This window comes from Biomphalaria glabrata, chromosome 5, assembly GCF_947242115.1.
Source record: "Biomphalaria glabrata chromosome 5, xgBioGlab47.1, whole genome shotgun sequence".
Classification (NCBI taxonomy): domain Eukaryota; kingdom Metazoa; phylum Mollusca; class Gastropoda; family Planorbidae; genus Biomphalaria; species Biomphalaria glabrata.
Genome location: NC_074715.1, coordinates 54,754,711 through 54,775,652, shown reverse-complemented (window position 1 = coordinate 54,775,652; position 20,942 = coordinate 54,754,711). Strand labels below are relative to the sequence as shown.

At 36.3% G+C, this 20,942-nt stretch overlaps 1 pseudogene; it reads right to left on the bottom strand.

Annotated features, from left to right (window-relative positions):
* Nucleotides 1-124: 124 nt before the first annotated feature.
* On the bottom strand, nt 125-19,414 carry LOC129926353 (uncharacterized; annotated as a pseudogene).
* Between the last annotated feature and the right edge of the window lie 1,528 nt (nt 19,415-20,942).

Here is a 20,942-nt window from a genome sequence, read left to right as displayed (position 1 = left end):
TTCTTGTTTGTGTTGTTGGTCAACTACACGTAATACACCCGAACAATTACACCCAAACGATTGCAGAGTAATTGGTTGACTTCAAGACAGCCTGAACTAGCAACATCACACATGTCAATGTTGAGTTTTTTTAAAATTGAGATTGTTACATGACTTCAATTCAGATTTAAACTGAATGCATTCCATGAAGGTCCTCATTTCTAAAGATGGTGCACAATGATAAATGAATCCGTTTATGTGCAATTGATGGTGGTCTCAGACCAAGAGCAGTGAAAACATTGGTTTGATGCACTGTTACATCCTCCAAGTAATGCAATTCAAAGATGCTGTCTTTGTGTTTTAAGATGTTTTTGTTATAGTGAAATTTTGAATCCATGACGTCACAGGACTAGTTTACTGCTTGATTTAAACAAATGGCAAAACAGCGTAAATGGTAGTCTATCCAACTTGATGGATGTCCAAACAAAACATTGTAAATGGTTGTCTAACCATCTGTATCGATGTCCGAATGATGTTTATCTAGCACAGTTCACTGAACACACTAATTGTAAGTGATAGAACTGATGACTTCTGTCTGGAGGAAATAGAACTAAGAGAAAAACTACTGCCAGTGTGTACTAGTTTCTAGAGATCTGGTTTTGTGTATAGCTGATGAGACAGTCATGTCAGAGCATTCATCAGAACTTGAACTAGTTTCTGTATCACATTTCTAAAATGAAATAAAAATATAGTTAGTAAGTGAAGCAGAATTTGAGTTACTTAGAGCTTATAGTGAATAATAAAATTTTTTTGAAATTATTCATACTTTTTATATACAGCTATTTGACTGCTGAATTACTTAAATTTTTCCAAGTTTACAGAGACAGCAGCTCATACATTATAGACCTCCCCCACCCCGCTGCTGATGGGGCAGATAATGAAAAAAAAAACTACACTTGAATTGACTGGCAGAAGAGACAGATGTGATTAAATATCCACTCTTGAATCTGCATAACATGTAGTTCGCAATCTCAGAGTTTTCTTGAATCAACTGTATCTTTTGACCCACACATAATTCAGTTCTGTAAGCATCTCTGTCTGCAGCTGCACATATTGGGCAAGATTCTACCATATTTGACAAGTGTGTCAACAAAAAAGCTTGCTTTGGCATTCATACTTTTCTGGCTTAACTAATAAAATGCAATGCAAGCATGTAAAACTGATAAGCTGCAGTGAATTCAGAAACAAAACAACATGAGATTCTGTACACTCTAGCATACACTTGATTGGTTTTCTGTGAGTACAAGATCAACTACAGGGTGGCCATACTTTGTCATTTTTGCATTTAGAACAAAGATATGCTCCTGTACCTTAGTGAACTGATCACTCCATGTGACCCTCTAAGAGCCTTGCTTTGGGCTAAACACTTCTAGTTTTGCCAAGTTTCTTCCTCAAAAGTTGAGTTGTTTTTTTTCAGTGCATGCAAGCATTGACCTTAGACAAGCAACATGCTTCATTACATTCAAAAAGAAAATTTTGACTTGTCTGCTCAAACCTTTTAAAAAATTGGTTTGTCATTTTAACTTTTTTCTTTAAGCCATGTTATCACAACACCTTGAGCCTACATTATGTGTGTTAGCAGCGCTATAGAAATTGAAGATTTAAAAAAAAAAAAAAGATTTTGTTCTACTAGATGCGCGTCTTTCATGCAATAGATAAACCTTGGAGGTGTGAGGCCCCTAAAACCACAAGGCCCTTGGCAGTCACCCACACTTTGAACCATGCTGGGGCAGATGATATAAAAGTTGCCTTGTTTCTATGACAGATGGTTAACAAGTGTGTTAAGTGGCCAGCACAATGACCAACTGTCTTCTGTTTAGAAGCCAAACACTCACTCTGCCACCATGCCCCCACCCCCATCTATACTTTAGCCCTCTTAATTTTCTTTTCTATAACCTGAGGCAGTGTTTGCTTTTAAACTCTCTAATTAGCTGCATGAATGTTTTCCTTCTTTTTTCCCCACATTTCTTCTATTTTCTTTTGAGCAGTACGCTACAACAGACATAGCTGTACATCTCTTTAAGGAAAGTTTTCATGAAAGAGAAGTAGAGATGGCACAAGTTAGTATACCCCAACCTTTCACATTTTAACATGTGCTTTTACTTGAGGAAAAATATGCAGTATATGTTCCAGGCCATTTCAGTGTAGCCTCTTGATGTTCAGAGATAATGCCTCTTTCTATTTTATTTAGTTTTTCAAATTTATTTATCAACAACTGGTTGGAGTGGAAAGCAGGGCTGCCTGGTCATGTGGTATGCGCCCTGGACAGTTATTCCAATAATCCCTGGTTCAAACTTTGCCCGGTGCCATACCCCATCATCCTGCAGGAGGTTTGGAAAATAATCTTCAAATCTAAAGGTACATCCGAAACAAACAAGACTAATAGTTTCTACTTACTTCAAATATTCTGTCAGGGGAGTTGACTTTATTCTTCATCTTCCTGAGTCTTCTCCCTGTCGGACAACCCATCAGGTATATTTGTAAACTTTGTCAAAAAGCCATTATCGCCACTGCCATCTTGATGACCAGAGCGATCGCTAATCATGTCCTCCTCAGACAACACACCTTCAGAACTGAGAGTTGAGAGAGACTGGCGACAGGGAGGGTGGCTACTTGATTCATCATCCTCACTAACGTCTCCTACTTCTTCTGAGCATGAATCTTCAGAGTGCTGTGGGGACAGTTCAAAATGGTGTGATTAAAACATACAGTTGTCATTTAGTTTGAAGTTATAATCACTGTGGATTAACTTATTTTTTTAACATTTGTCTTTAAACCTAATCTAAATTTGTCTTTAAACCTAATCTAAATTTGTCTTTAAACCTAAAATCTCATCAGTTTTCTTCACAGATTTTATCTAAAGAGAAGAACTGACTCTCGTGTGGAGATTTTGATCTCCCATCGAGCGCCTCCCCAGGTGGCGGATAGGGGAATGCCCTCCAGATATGGTGGGTACCAGGGAAATAAAATACCCGGGGTGGACCAAAATCAAACCTGCTGCCTTGCAGGAAGTGGAGGGATCCACAAAGGCTAGGGCACCTTACCTGAAAATAAAGGCAGCTATCCAGAGAGCTGAAAGGGGCAGCCCCCCAGATGGTTATGCACAGGGCTAACAACTCTGTCATATAAAAAATACTGTTACGAAAGCTAATACACACAAGAAAACCCGGACAGATCTCAACGGAAAATGACCTAGGCCTGGAAAAGGACATGATTTTTGTTTTGCGACATGGAACGTGCTAAGCCTTTATAGAGCAGGTGCGCTAGCCCAACTTACTGAAGTGTTAAAGAAATATAGGATACCCCTTGTAGCCCTACAGGTAATCAGGTGGAAAGACTCAAACATCCTCAGAACCAAGAAGTATACTATATTTTATAGTGGTGGAAGCACTAACAACTTAGGTACAGGTTTTGCTGTTAAAAAGGAAATGGTAGGTAATGTCATTGGATTTAAACCTGTAAGTGATAGACTCTGCTCACTACGTTTGAAAGGAAAATTCTTCAACATATCATTTATCAATGTTCATGCCCCTACTGAAGATGCAGATGATAACACAAAAGACTGGAAAGAATTTATGATGAAGCACCAAAGCATGACATCAAAATAAATCCCAGGAGATTTCAATGCAAAAATTGGAAAGGAACCAGCATTCAGACCAATAATTGGCAAAGAAAGCTTACATGAAGAGACCAACAATAATGGCATAAGATTAGTGAATTTTGCATCAGGAAAAGGAATGTCTATCAGCAGCACAAAATTCCAACATAAGAATATTCACAAGGTAATCTGGATCTCACCTGATAGCAACACCCAGAATCAAATAGATCATATACTCATAGATAAGAGACATGGATCAGACATACTAGATGTAAGAAGTTTCAGAGGAGCTAATGCTGACTCAGACCACCTAATAATAAAAGCTAAACTTAGACAAAGAATAAGTACCATACACAATTACCAAAGAAAGAGAGCACAGCAATATGATAGTCAAAAACTCACAAAGGATCCACTTGTTGCAGAAACTTATAGAATGGCACTCCAAACGCAACTGACAACATTAGAAAAGGACTGCGAAAATAACATAAATGAGCATTGGGAAATAATAAAGCATGCTATCAAAAGAACAGCAGAAGAGGTAGTTGGACTTAAACAAAAGAACGAGAAAATAGGGTGGTATGATGATGAATGCAGACAAACTATAGAAGAGAAGAACAATGCCCGAATGATAATGCTACAGAGAGAAACCATAAACACTAGACAGCAATACAATGAAGCAAGAAGAAGGGCCACAAAAGTTGTAAGAAAGAAAAAACGGGAATGGGAAAAGTCCAAGATTACTCAAATAGAGGAACTAGCAAAGGAGGGAGACATGAGAGGAATGTATATATGAAAATTAAAGATGAAAAGAACGGATTTCAAGCTAGATCACACATGTGTGAGAACAAAGATGGTCAGCTTATTACAGAAAACAGCAGGGTCATTGAGAGATGGGCTGAATACTTTGAGGAGATCCTAAATACCACTGAAGATGAAGACAATGGAGAATATGAACAGCCACATGGGGGACCAGATCCCTTAGTGAACCCTCCAACACTCATTGAAACATCAGAAATAATTAGGACCATAAAGAATCACAAAGCACCAGGAGAGGACCAAATCACAGCAGAACTAATTAAATATGGAGGGAAAGACTTACATTCCCAAATACACAGACTAATATCAAGAATTTGGGAAGAAGAAGTAATACCAACAGAATGGGAAACGGCTCTTATAACCCCAATACACAAAAAAGGATCCAAGTTAAAGTGCTGTAATTACAGAGGAATCTCTCTACTAAATGTGACTTATAAGATACTGTCTAGGCTTATAACTAAGAGACTTGGAAAATATTCAGAAGAAATCTTAGGTGACTACCAATGTGGTTTCAGACCCAACAAATCCACAACTGACCACATCTTCAAACTAAGATGTATACTAGAAAAATGCCATAAATACAACATACCAATCCACCAACTCTTTATAGACTATAAAATGGCTTATGACAGTATCAGAAGGAAATACCTATATGACACTCTACAGGATTTTGGAATACCCAACAAGCTGGCAAGACGTATACATATGACATTAAACAACTCAAAAAGCAAAGTCATAATACAAGGAGAACACTCACAGGAATTTAGGATTAAACGAGGATTAAGACAAGAAGACGCACTTTCCTGCATGCTTTTCAATTTAACACTGGAGAGAGTTATAAGAAATATATACATAAACACAAGGGGAACTATTACTAACTACTTCAGGAGAGAAAACATGGGTCCACAACCAACAGGGACGATATACAGCCAACCTCTACAATACCTTGCTTATGCCGATGACATTGCCTTATTGGGTAAAGAAACCTCTGACATCGCTAGAGCCTTCATACAACTAGAAGAAGCATCTCGAACAGCAGGACTTGAGGTCAATGACAGTAAAACCAAGTACATCACAATGACAAGAGACAATCAAACAGAGGGACAAAATATCAAAATCAAAGACCATGAATTTGAAAACGTCCAAACTTTCAAATATCTAGGAAGTACTATTAATTTCAAAAATGACCTACTAACAGAAATAAAGGAAAGAATAGCAACAGGCAACAGGGCATTTTATAGCACCCACCATTTACTTAAGAGCAAAACGATTTCAAGGAAAACCAAGAAAATAATATACAAAACCATAATAAGACCAGCAGCAATTTATGGAAGTGAGACCTGGACACTAACAAAGACATCTGAAAATTTACTTAACACTTGGGAAAGAAAAATTCTTAGGAAAATCTATGGTGCCATACAGGATGAAACAGGGTAGAGGACAGCACTAACCATGAGTTATATCAATTATATGAAGACCCACCAACAGTGAACGAAATAAAAAAGAACAGACTACGTTGGGCAGGTCACCTTGAAAGAATGTCAGATAACAGAGGGGCGAAAATCGTATACAGGCAGAAACCAAAAGGCAGGCGACGCAAAGGCAGACCCTGAATGCGATGGATAGATGACGTGGAAGCAGATCTGAAGCAGCTTAGGGTTAGGGCGTGGAGACGAAAGGCCCAGGAGAGATCTGAATGGAAGGATGTGTTAAAGCAGGCCAGAGCCCTCCATGGGCTGTAGCGCCACTGGGATGGATGGATGGAAGAACTGACTACTAAGTAAGTATGGCTTCTTAGCAGTGTGGTCTGTGCTTTGGTTGTCATTACAATGGCCCTGGGTTCAAACCTGTCATCCTGCAGGATGTTTGAACTAAGAGGTAATATGCTAAATTTCTGAAGAAAATATATAATATATAAAAAAAAACTAACCCAAGACTTATAATTTATCTATTATGTTAAAGATTTTAAAAATATTTCATCAAATAATTTCCTGGCTCAGAAAGTGGTCAAAACATTTTCTAAGTTGGCCCAGATTGTTAACAATTTGTCTAGTGCAATCCCAAGCTAGAGCTTATAAAAATAATGAATGATGATAAACTAGAACAAAGTATTATGTGAATGAAATCTTACTTCACAGAAACTATCTGATATAAACTTTTCACAGGTAAATTATGAGTGAGTCTGGTGTGAATGTACATTTTGGTTTTCTATAGTTATAATGTTTTGTTTGAAGTAATGCACAAATTGTAAGACAAGTGTCTTTACAGATAACAAAGATTATTATTATTATTTCATATCCACTGTACATTGAACACTAAAACATTTGGCAAGAAAATATAGAATGTTTCATTTCTGACAATTTTTCTCACATAGCCAAATAATTGTGAGGTGGAAGGAAGCATCATCTTTAGGGTTTAATCCACAAAAGGGAAGCTGGACAAGAGATCCTTTTTAATACCACCAGTTTGGAACCTACACATATGAGAAAGGCTCGACCCTTTAAAAGTCTTCAGAACAGGCAGCAGATCAACTCCAGCAGTAGCTCTAAAGTCTGACAATCACAGCCCTTAAACCAGACAAGCATGCAAGAACCATGTAAGCCACAGCTCATTGCTATCCCCAAACAACCAACTAGCATATCACCAGTTAGCCTGCAGAGGCCAGCGACTGTCAGATGTTTCACAATGTTAGCTCTTTTCAAAACATTCAAGAGGGTAAACTCCCTCAAGTTACCAGAAGGCACCAACTGGAGTTTGGCAGGCAATGTCCCCCATAGAGGAAGAAAGTAAATTTGCATACATTGCAAATACAATAATTATTCAAAGGAAGTATGTAATCATTTAGATTTGTCATGTTCAAATGAAAGTTTCTAGATACATGTCTTATAAAGACTGCTTCTCCTCTTGTTTGTTGGGTGGTGAGGGGCAAAGCTACATACATTTGCAATACTTTGCCTTGATATCCCTGCTACAATTGAAAAGACATGGCAATGGATTTAATATTTAACAAATTAATCTTGATTTCATATTTTCATAACTCATGAGGAGCATTTTCACCTTCAGTTTTTTTTATTTCAAGTGTTGTTGTTTTTTACAAACCAGATGAAATAAGAAAAATGATACAAACATACAAATCTATCATCTGTGATTTTATAAGTATCCCACTAACAAACCATATATGCTGAAGATAAAAATTCATACGAGGCTGTATAACCTTACAGACTTGAGTCTGTTTAATCTGACCGCACCAGGAAATGATCATTTTGGTGCTAATAAGTGGCTGGTCCAATACACGTTGACTGGTTATTTCATCCCTCTCACTTTCGGTCAGATCATTCCCAATTAAAAATGTTTTTAGACATTGTATAATTGTGTTGTTAAGGGTTTGCCTTTAAGCACTCATTTCATATAATATATAAATATTCTTATTTAGAATTTTTTTTTTTTATGTTTTGAACAAGTTATTATAGTGTTTATAGTGTTCCCCCTATATATTGTAATGCAGGGTTTGTATTTAGTTATATAGTTTCTGTTTGTTGTAGGGATGTCAATATTATCCTGTGCATATTGGGTGATGTAATGACAAAAGGCCAAGGCATGGTGGAAGTGGGGAAAATCTTTTTAGAAATAGAAGTACAATTTGAATAATTATGATCATGCCACTCTGCTCTCATAAATTACCATCAAAGGCCAAGGTGTGGTGGAAGTAGTGTAAATCTTTTGAGAGATGAGAATAGTTAGAATAATTATGACCATACCGCAGATAAAGTATCACCTGACTGCCATCTTTCACTTTATCTTTCTTTGTCAAACTTTTTTTCTTAAATATGTGCGTGTCATTTCAAACCCTAATATATAACATTTTATTTATTCTAATAAACGCTGACTTCAAGACATATGCAACACTGGCCGAGAAATTAGGAACAATGTACAGCAATAGAAATCAAAAGATTTTCTTCTGTACCTACTATCAATAGCCTATCTTATTGATTCCAATTAACAAGCAAAAGCAATTTTTATATTGACATTATACTTTATTCTTATTTATTAATGTGTAATTATTATATTTATTATTATTATACTTATTATAATTATTATATTATAATGTGTAATAATAAAAATAAATATATGAAATATTGTTAATTTCATACTTTTTACAATTATAATTTGATGGATTAGAGAATGAAATGACCATGGGATGAAATGACCATTGGATGAAGTGACCTGGAACCAATTAAATGATTATTCTATGTGATACAAGAACACTTTGGCACTTCAGTCCTGATTAGTGGACTGGTGTTTAACCTTCGGTTCAATGAAATTTATATGGTTATGTCTTTTATTATCAAGATGGGGATTATCACCGCTGACACTGTGTGGAATAAGTCATGATCAAACTACAACTTTGGAAGACTCCCACTGACACAGTGTGGATCAAAGTAACAGGGAAGTCAGGATTTTACTAAGATCAGACCTACATAACTACACAACAAAAATGGTCATTTAACATTGATACAATATTTTACTATACTAACCTTTGTATTTCTAAACTTCTTCGGAGCATTGGTCTTCTCTGGTGACTCATTTCTTTTTTCTATTCCACTTTGGAAACAGTTGGTCTCTAAATTTCCTAGCGTATTGTATCCTCTAATGTTTTCATAACTCCTTTCTTCATCAAATCAGATTCAAGAATCCTTCTGGAGGGGCTTCTATTCTTCTGTCCCCTCATATCCTGACTGCTATGTACACGTTTAAAGCCAGAGTTGACAGCCAGAAGTTGATTGTTGAAATTTGTATTGTTGCACAGACTGTGTGTTGTTAGAGTTGGTAGTAGGACTGTCTTGGAGAGATTCCTCAAGTTGACCAGATGTTAAATGACAACTTTCAGTGGCTGAGCTATTGATTAGTAATTTAAATTTTCATATGAGTCTTTTTCTCGCACCGGATTTGATTGATCCTCCAGTATGTCAGCAGGAGAGGTAACCGGTGAACAAGAACATGAACCTGACCCAGTTTCAGGTCGGGATGAGAGGTCAATATCCGGAGATGATTTTTCACTCATAGTTTCAAAGTTCTGTTTTGGGCTGGACAGAGGGGATAGGTCACATGTGCACCCCACATCTGCACTGACCTGGGATGAGCATTTCTGCTACAAGTAGCATCACTGCAGCCACCATCACAGCCAAAGCAGACATCATTAATGTTATTGTCTTGATAGGATGAAGAGTTCTGTGTTGATGCTGGTGTTTACTTACAGGTGAGTGTTTTGAGATTGGCAAGTGCCTGGTGGCAGAAGTGGATGAGTTTCTGCTACAACACTCCTGACGTTTCTTCATGTTGTTTTCCATATGAGTTAACCTTGTCTCTTGGCCATCAGCTTCATCTTCACTTCGATACTCCCCGATTGCAGTGGCAGGTCCCAAAAATTTAAATGTCCCAGGATAGGGTGCATGGTCAGTAGGATGAAGCCCTGCAGGGTTAAGTTTGTCTGATGTTTGGGTGTCCAGTGATGCTTCATATGTAGATTGAGATTTGAGCAGAGGTAATGTCTTTCATAGACCCTCTGCTGTTATTCCGACGATGACGAGACTTCCTGGTGCGCAATTTCGTAGGAGACGGTGGTACCAGCTCAGAGCTAGTTGTCATGCTCCCTTCTGTGTTTTTCATAGAGTCTGGCCTAAAGTCAGAAGAGAAATAAAAAGTCTTTATTTTTATTATCTCATCTCCATCTCTTGTTATTCATCTTTTAAAAACCACATATATATTCTAAAATTAATTTCTTTTTTTTCTTTTTCTAAATACCATTTTCATATTGTGACATATACAAATTTGATATGTCAAACATTTATAGGTCTAATGGCAGGTCATTTATCTATACAAAACTCAGCCTGTGCATCTTAATACCATTTGGTGAAGATATTCTTTATGATTGCTAGTTAATATTTACTTAACAGTGTTATAGATTACAAGTCTTTCCAGTTCCTCAATTAATGACCCTGACTTTGACATTAGGTCTACCTTGTCATTTCCCTCTGTAAGACTGTGCCTTGTCATTTCCCTTTTTGCCTATAAGTTTGTCTCTTTATTTCATTCTATACCTAAATTCTATCTTTTCATTTCTCTTTATGCTTTATGTCTACATGGCCAAGGATCCCTTGCAGTATGATAGTGGAGTGTGAGCTATAGATTGTGGATATAAAGATACACTCACACAACAAGAAAATTTACTTACGTCGTGACTTCAGACCCTGACCTATGTGTATGTTTTTTACCAAGTCGATCTAACTTTTCTTGAGCTTTTATGATTGGTCGAACGATACTCTTTCTATGTTTATTGTACAAAGTCAGTTGTTGTTCTCGTCTGATAAAAAAAATATTTCATGATTAAAATTGAATGTTTGCCATGATACAAAATAATCATACAGAAAATATCAACATCATGCATAAGTAACAAGAGATAGTCTCAAAAAAAAAAAAATGAATGAAGAGCTGAAAATGATCCAAAATTATTTTATATAACTTTAAATCAATCTTGTTGGGTTCAAAATTCATTTTTAGCATTGAACTTACCAATACTGGGCCTGATTTAAATAAGATATGCACTTCTAGAACCCAAAATCATGTAGTCATTTTTTTTTTCTTCATATTTTAACCCAATAGCTTCTATTTCCAGTTAGAAAAAAAAAAATCTTTCAAGGCCCTAAGCAAAGAGGGATAACCCTGAATCCTAAAAAATAAATATTTTGAAAAAGTAATCAAACTTAAGATCTAATACTAAATAAACAAACAACTTTAAAAAATAGAACAATATGTCTAGTTTAAAAAAAAAAATACTTTTAATACCTTTAGAATATAAAAAAGCTTCAAAAATACTCATTTTCTCTAGGGGGAGCTACCACCTTCTACCAAGCGCGTCCCCAGGTGGCGGATAGGGAAAAGACCCTTAGATATAAGGGTTAGCTGTGAATAGCAAATAAACAGCTGAGGACCAACTGGTTTGCAGTCATGGAGGATGAGGTGAAGTATTCCAGTGGTTAGAATATTTACTAAAAACATCTGAGAAATCCAGGGAAATGATTGCAATAAGCGAGTATAGGGCGCTCTAACTCTAAACCCGGGTAGATGAAACCAGTTAGCTAGGGATAGCAGTTCATTTAGGAGAGAAAACTCAGAAAATAAACACCTGCTACCTTGCAGATGATCTTGGATGATCAAAGGCTATGGGAGCACACCCAGAAAGAAAAGCAGGCTGAAGTCGGAGTCAATGGGCCTCCTGGCGCATAACACATTGACACGCAACTTCATCTATGTTGGAGTTCAGTAACGATTCTAATAGATGTGGCATCCTGCATGTGGAATCCCGCCGCGCAGGTAGGGGGCCGGGCTCTCCACCTCGAAGGAGCCCACACAAGCAAGCTGGTGGTTCTTCTATCTCTGCCTGTGGAGCCAGGAGCAGGGACAAGAAAGTAAATACTACTGGCCAACACTCCAAGACCAAAAGTCTAAAAATCTTACAATGGAACGCAGAGGGCATCCAAAAGAAAAAACAAGCTCTAAAAATATTTCTGCATGAGAAAGAAATTGATGTAGCTTGCATCCAAGAAACTCATTTGAACAGTAATCTTCGTTTCTCCATTAGAGGCTACACCTGCATCAGACAAGATAGAGAAATCAGACCCAAAGGAGGAATCCCCACCCTCATTAAAAATGATATTCCTACCACAGACATAACTATGCCCAACTCCTCAGAATCAGAAATAACTAAGCTAATTCTCCCAGATGGAAATATTTATCTATTTAACTGCTACTTCCCACCAGACAAGGAAATCGAGATTGACCACATACAAATACCTGACCAAGAAGACTGTCTAATCTTAGGAGATATGAATAGTCACTCTCAGAGCTTGGGATACCCAGACCTAAATGCCAGGGGAGAAGAAATTGAAGAATGGCAAGCAGAGAACAGACTTATCTTGCTTAATAAACCTGAGGATAAACCAACCTTTTTCTCAAGAGCCTGGCTAACATCAACCACTCCAGATCTAGCCTTTGCAACTGACAACTTATCCAAAAAGTGCACCAGAGAAGTTGCAGACCAGCTAGCCACCAGTGACCACAGACCCATATTGATCAGTATCGATACCTCCTTCAAAATATCAGAAAACTCCACCATCCCCAGATGCAACTACAAAAAAAACAACTGACACCTATTCTCAAAGCTCACAGACCTATACACAACTTCAATAAACTGCAAATCAAATCAGGTTAATAAGTCATTCTCAGCTTTCTCCAAAGCAATCCTCCTAGCAGCTAAGGAATCAATTCCTAGAGGAGCAAGAAAAGATTATATCCCCAACTGGTCTGATCACCTTCAACAACTCCACAATGACACTATTGAAGCCAGAAATCGTAGAAAATAACCCTTGTATAGAAAATAACATAAATCTAAAAGCAGCTAACGCAGTTTTCAGGAAAAATTACCTTTCCGCCATGAGGAAAAGTTGGCATGAAAAAACAGAACAACTAAACGTAGATAGAGACGGCCACAAACTCTGGCGTATAGCCAAATGTCTCAACCAGGAAGAAAACAGAACAACTCCTATAGTAATAGAAAAGGACAACAAACCCCTGAAAGGCCAAGAAGCAGCAAATGAATTCATTAAGTTTTTCCAAACTCAGAAATCCCAGATAAAATTAAAGAAAACAATCCAGCTTACTCCTTGGGAATGACCACTAATCTTAAAATGAAGGAACTAGATGAATCCCTAAAAGTCCTCAAACCAAAACAAGCCTCGGGCTCGGACAAAATATCAAATGACATGCTTCTTCACTTGGGTCCTCAAGCCAAAAGAAAACTGCTACAAATATTCAATGCTAGCTGGAAATCTGGCAGAATTCCAAACATCTGGAAAAAGCCATTATGATCCCTATACTAAAGCAAAGCAAACCAAGAAATAAACTGGATAGCTACTGTCCCATCAGCCTCACTAGCTGTAATTGCAAACTGATGGAAAGAGTGATAAATAGAAGGCTGACATGGATCCTTGAGTCAAATAACCTACTCACTGAAGCCCAGGCTGGCTTAGAAAAGGCAGATCAACAGAAGATCAAATTGCCTTCATCACACAAGAAATAGAAGATGGCTTTCAAGAAAAGAAACCAACAACAATTGTGTGGGTTGACTTAGAAAAAGCATTTGACAAAGTCTGAGAACAAGGTCTCTTGCTCAAGCTAATCCAGCATCACATATCCCACAGAATGTACAACTGGATAAAGGAATATCTAAATAATAGAAAAACCTTAGTTTGCATGCAAGGACAAAGAAGCCACACAGTGGGTATAAAAAATGGCGTCCCCCAAGGAGGAGTCCTATCCCCAACACTTTTCCTAGTATTCATAAACGATCTAAATCAAAACCTACCAAGAAAAGTTAAAAGCAGCATGTATGCAGAAGACCTTGCCATAATTAGCACAGAAGAATATGTAGGAACATCGAAATTTCGATTACAAGATGCTCTTGATAAACTCAATAATTGGTCCAAAGACTGGGGCATGTCCATCAACACAAAAAAGACCACATATACCATATTCTCACTGTCAACAAAACAATAAACAATAAAATTAACATTAGATAAGGAAGCTTTAGAAAAAAATGACAGCCCTACTTATCTTGGAGTCACCTATGACCCAAGACTAACCTGGAAAAACCAAATAGATAAAACACAGAGTAAAAGCATCCAGAGACTATCCCTCTTGAAAAAATTAGCTGGCACAGATTGGAGAGCTAATCACAACATCCTGAAAAAGACCTATACCAGTTATGTAAGACCTGTACTAGAATATGGTGCCACAGCATGGGGCTCAGCAGCCCAAACCAACCTAAGAAAAATAGACAAGGTTCAAAATATTGGTCAAAGGATAATGACAGGAGCAATCAAAACAACACCCATAAGAGCTATGGAGGAAACCGCTGCCCTGATCTCTCTAAATGAAAGAAGAGAAATAAAAATCCTTTCCCAATTCACTAAATTGGAAACCTTGAAGAAGCACCCACTCAGAACAAAAATCCACAAAACTGGCACAAAAAACAGTCTCAAAAGAACCAATTTCATACAGGAATCTCTAAGCCTAAAAAAGAAACACCAACTTGAAAAAATTACTCTGGAATCCTCGATACACTATAATGAATCTCCACCCTGGGACGAAGGCCCTCTTCCTACTATAAGGGACCATATTGAAAACATAAAAAGAAAATCTGATTACAGACCAACAGAGCTCAAGGAAATAGTGAACTGTTTTCTACATACCAATTACCCTAGCAATCAGTGGATCAGAGTTTACACGGATGGCTCATCCCATACAGCCACCACAAATGGAGGAGCTGGAATACTTATCGAATGGCCAGATGGAGGAAAACTAGAAAAATCCATTGCAACTGGAAAGCTCTCTGACAGTCACAGAGCAGAAAGGGAAGCACTAGCACTAGCTGCTACCATGCTAGCAAATCATCCAAGTTCTCCTCACAGTCAGATTGTCTTTCTAACAGACGCGAAAACAACCCTCCAAAGCTTGCAAAACTCTGATTCCCCTTATATAAAAACCTCAGAACAGCACTTACAAAGCTCAACAACAAGAGCAAAAAAAAAACTGTTATTCAATGGATACCAGCTCACATAAAACTAGCAGGAAATGATAAGGCTGACACACTCGCCAAGAGTGTGAGAACAAACTCACAAGTAAACTCTGCACTCTATCCAGAAGAAATGAAGAAATTAATTGTAGATAAAATAAATGGGAAATGGACAAGCTCCCATCCAAATCACAAGAAAGATGACGCTTACTATAAGCTATCCCGACAAGACCAATGTCTAATCTTTCGACTCAGGACCGGACACAACAGAATACAACAACAAATGTACCGGAAGCTCAAAATTGGAACCAGTGAAATCTGCCCATGTGGAGTATCACCAGAAAATTATTATTATAGCTTTTATACAGCGCTACTTTCATGCTTATAGCATGCTCAGAGCGCTCAGGTCCAATCTCATTTGTGGACCGGTTGGGGGGGGGGGGGGGTGTATCTAGGAGTTGGTTTTCCGTGCTGCCTTTAGGCGCTCAGTAAACGCAACTCTGCCCGAGTCGGGTGTCGAACCTCGAGCCCCCTTCTAGGTAGCAGAGACAAGCCAAGTTCAAGCGCACTTAGCCCCTCGACCACGCTTCCCACAAAATGCCGACCATGTCCTCCAAAACTGCTCTCTCTACCAAGAGGCCAGTATAAGACATTGACCCCAAATCACCCCAATAGAAAGAAAATTATATGGAAACCATTGCGCAGTTCATCTCTAGTCATATGAACACTACAACATAACAATGAGAACGAAGAAGAAGAACTCATTTTCTCAGGTGGGGGCTTATACACTGGGGTTTATGGGCCATTTCATTTGAAAAATTATTTAAACAATAAAAATCTTCCAGATTTTACTAAAAATAGAATCGATAATCTTCACAATGATTTATAGTCATGCTTGCATCGAGACTAGGAGAAATCTATTTAAAAAAGTTTAAAGCAAGTAGGCCTATATTGAAAAAGGGGATTTTAGAAACGTTCTACAACAGTTTACCACAACAATGACAGGAGAAAACGTTTCAGATTGCAGAAGGAGCTAATGGGTTAATTATAATAACAGTTTATCTTAGCATAAATTCTAATACAAAACAGAAAGTGTTTTACAAATTATATATTTTACATGTAAGGAATATTCTACCTTAAAAATAAGATAAATATTCAGCTAAATTTTTTTTCCAATGTGCAATATTTATATTCCAATATTTGGGAAACACTTATTTAGATACATCTATAATAGAATATACTGTGCTTATGCTGTGGTTCATACAAAACATCTATATCAATAGTAAAACAGTAAGGCTTTCCAAAGTGGTAGTATACGCAACATTAAAGTTACTTTACTTGTATCTAAATGTGTATCCGTTGAAAAAGAACATTTACAACAAAAATTAACATAAATATAATATAAATAAAAATAACTGATATATAATCTTAGTAAAATTTAATTGTACAATATAAAGTAATTTTATTAATACTGCCAAAAGAAAGTTTAAAAAAAAAAAGGGACCAGATATGTGACTGCTCCTTGTCAGCAATTGGTGGGAGAGAATTAGACAAAAGCCCATAGCCCAAGACATCACAAAGCCAAAGTGGAGCTGGATAGGACACACCCTGCGAAAACCAGCTACCGATGTTGCAAGGTACGAACTTGATTGGAATCCGCAAGGAAAGAGGAAAGTGGGCAGACCCACGCAAACCTGGAAGAGGTCAGTCATCAGTGAAGCTGAGGGTACTTGAATGACAAGTGAAGAAAGCTGCTCAGAACCGAGTTTGGTGGAGAGGTGTGATTGTGGCCCTATGCTCCCCTGGGAGTGCACAGGAATAAGTCAAGTCCTTGTCAGCGGGTCCTTTTGTGATATGGCCCACAGGTTGAGAAAAGCACCCCTAAAACATTGTAAAGCATGACTAACATTAACACCAAAGAACATGTCCTTACTTGATGAGTTCCTGTTCTCTCTTTTCCAGTTGCAGCATACAAGCTGTTAATTCCATATACAAATTGTTCAACTTGCTTTCATAATGCTCTCTGACATCCTGTGCATGTTTAAACAAAATAATTAACATATTGAAACATAACAGTTAACACTTCATAGCAACAAATAATGGAAATATCCAAATTTACTATATGTTTAGTCAAAGTCTATATAGATACAAGTCAGGGCATGAGATAATTAAAAATATAATTGTCAAGCTTATATGTCTTACTTAAAAAAATAAAACAAAGTACTTAAAAGTCAAATGAAAAAAAAAATTCAGTTGCATAAATAAATTATCTTAATTTCATGAGAAAGAAAAAAAAAACAAATACTCTCCATACAAAATACCTTAATTCTTCTTTTCTTCTTTTTATAAGCTCTTCTTCTAGCTGGGGTAAATTGGAACCTTCAGCTTTCATTTTTTGGAAATTTTCACAAATCTCTTTCCTCCAAATTTCCTAAGCAAAAAAAGGTTTAAATATTTTCTTAACATTTTTTAATATATATAGAAGAAAAAAAAAAGTATCATGAAAAAATATTTAGATAGGAATTGGTTCACTTTAAGAACTAATGACATTAGAAGATAAGCCAGAGCTGGAACAGAAAGGAGTTAAATTTGCTTTATTTCTGCATTAGGTCAAATTATTTCAATGTCATTCTTGGTCAGAATAAGAAGTTTGAATAGAGTCTGAAAGAAGGTCACCATTACTACCATATAGCAGCAGGGATACTTGCAGTGTAAAAGCTTTTCTCTCTCAGAGTGTAAAAGAAGGCTAGAAAATAAGAGGCTGTCTCTTTTTTTTTTTGTATGAAGAAAGGTTAAGCTTAGAAGCTTTGCATTGGTTGAAAAAAGTTTTTTTTAATCATTCAAATCACAAGTTCACTTCTGGCTCTAGCATTGTTATCACACAGCTACATTAAGTACAAAGCCAACTTCTGATGACAAACCAAGATGCTGATACTAGAGTAATATCAATTCTTTGTACCCACCTAGGAGAAGGAAACTTCTGAATTAAAAGCTCTGCTGCCTTGCAGCTATACCAAATCATGGGAAAGGTTTTGAGAGTTGACCCTGAGAAAAAATCAGGAGACCGCAACCCTTAGGCAATTTGCAGAGCCTGCAACACCACTGATACCAAACTGTATCAGCAATTGCCACTCCTTTGGATACATCAGCTGCATGGAGAAAGCATGTGTACTGTTAAACGTTAAATGCCATAAAAAGACAAATTTTCTAGCAGAATATGACAAGTCAGGAGGCCATCTGCTCTTTACTCAAATAATAATGTATATATATATGTGCATAATGCACAAAGGCAGGTTTTTCATCTGTATATTTTAATTGGGAAAATGAGAACACCTCAGATAAATTCTTAAGAGTTTCTTGTTGATAATGACAGAACCCATAGTGTCAATCAGTAAAGGACTTACTTGAAATTCAGAAAAGTCCTCCAGACTGAACCGAAGTAATTCAGCAGAGGCAATCTCAATGTGCATGAGAATTAGTCTAAATGATGGTCTATTTCTGGGCATTGCACTCCTGAAAAAAAGAAAAAGATATTTTCCATTAAAATTATTCTTTGGTGATGACCCATTTTTTTTAAAGGAGTAGGTTGATGATTTATTTTTAAAATTTCATGTATATAGAGAGTGTGGTAACCTATGCATACAAATTTTTGCCAGTAAATACAAAGAAAAACATTTGAACAGTTTACATTAAGATATAAAATGTTGATTAGATTAAAAACCTGAATAATAGTTATAGATTAATGTAAGCAATAAATTAATGTAAAATATACAACAATGCAATGAAGATGATAACCAGTTCCCACTTCATAAACTTTCCTCAAGATCTTACTGTGTGTAATGTTATTCCTTGATTTATTGTTTGTTTTAAGTGGATCCTGTTAATTTTTTAACATAATTATACCATAAGAGATTATTAAAGTACCCAGAGATCCAATCAACAGATCAACATAGCTTTATCTTTTTGGTATAAGGGGCAACTACTATAGTCAAGGCTGTGAATTTTTTGCCTAATGTGTTTCAAATAATAAAGTCTGCTCTTGTGTAAATGTAAATATTTTATAGTAACCTTTATTTCAATATATGTGGACTTAACTAAAACCTTTGACACTGTGAACAGAGAAAGTTTCTTGAAGATCATGTCAAATTATTATAAATGCACCAAAAAAAATCATTAAACTATGGTGATGCTCTTTTGTTATATATATGTGTGGATTGTTCTTTCAGAATTGAAGATTACTACATCCTAGCCCAAATCTCCTGCAGGATAGTGGGGGATGGCAGCTGGCAGGGCTCAAACCTGGTCCATTGATAGGACAGTTCAGAGCCCATGACCAAACAGTCCTCTCAATGGCATGAAAGCATGTGTTCAGGAGAGAAATTCATCAAATATTGATTTGCAAAACAGTATCCAATGGTTGCATATATACTTAAGGAAAGTAATGTATGGAATCAATATAAGATTTAAATCCTATGATGGTTGTTTCAACTCCAGACATCACAAAGTAGCTAATGATTGTTATGAAGGTTTAATTTACTCAAGAGAAATTATCTAATACAAGATTGTATTAATTTAAAGTCTCGTATTAGTATTATTACTCACAGCTTAAAAATAGAATAAAATCTGCTAAATTTTAGAAACAATATTAAAAAATCCCAATCAATATATAGTAAAAAAAAAAAAGTTTGTTGTACTCCTTTTCAGACCTTGTGATCTATAGAGCAGATGATGTAAGTATCATCTAATTCTGTGGCCAACAGTTGACAAGGGTGTCAGGTGGCCAGCACAACCAACCACATTTACTTTCCCCAACTAATGTCAAGTAGGCTGTTATGAAAATTATATTCTGAGATTTGAAGCCAAGACCTCTTGGTTCAGAAGCCAAGCACATTAAATCTCAGCTACTACACCGCTCAATTATAAAATTTCTAATAAATCTAATGAAAATTGCAATTTAAAAAATTAATCTACTATCATATTATCATCCAGACCAAGATCTTGGAGTATCCTGTCTAGTCTCTACTGTAGATTTTTCTACTAGATCTAGAATCATTTAGATTACATTTCTACAACTAGACCAGACTTGAGACTAGTAATATTTAATATGATTATGGGTATGAGGCTAGTAGTAGTACTACTACTCACTCACAGTACTAGATCTAGTAAGTAGTACTACTTAGTTATTAGTAGTACTACTAGATCTACTTAGTATTTAGTTTATTTAGAGTAACTTACATCTATCGAACACCTTCGTTTTAAGGTGCTTATCGAACACCCCATTGTATTTTTTAAAATTCTCCTTTATTTTGATGATTAGAAACTAGTCCATTCCTAATGTGCATCGTCCATTTCTTTATAGTTTAGTTATATTTAGTTTCATTTTCACCCGAGGATAATTTTTTTACTTATATTCAAAGTGCATTGGTAATATTGGTATAAAAATTTCACTTTTTTTGACCTCTTGGGAAGAGTGAAGTGAGTCTCGGGTTAAGGGTATTTTTTAATGCCCATGATGTTCAGCTCAACAAAACCGTATATAATACGCTTCTAATTAGGCTGAGAAATATTTGCAACAATTTTCATTAAAGTGTCCTTTGCTACCTAAACATGAAAATTGAGGTTTAAAAAGGGGGTGTTCGATAATAGCAGTTTTTATATAAGCAATCTCAGCTTCGTAAGATATCGAACGCCATTTTAATGTTAAAAATAAACATCAAAGGGATATAACCTAAAGAACACAAAATATTTAAATTATATATTTTTTAATTGTTATTTTTAAAAATAATGTAATGCAAAGTACATATATAAATTAGCCATGTGTTACAATTTGTATCAGCTATTTGTGGTTTACCGTAAATG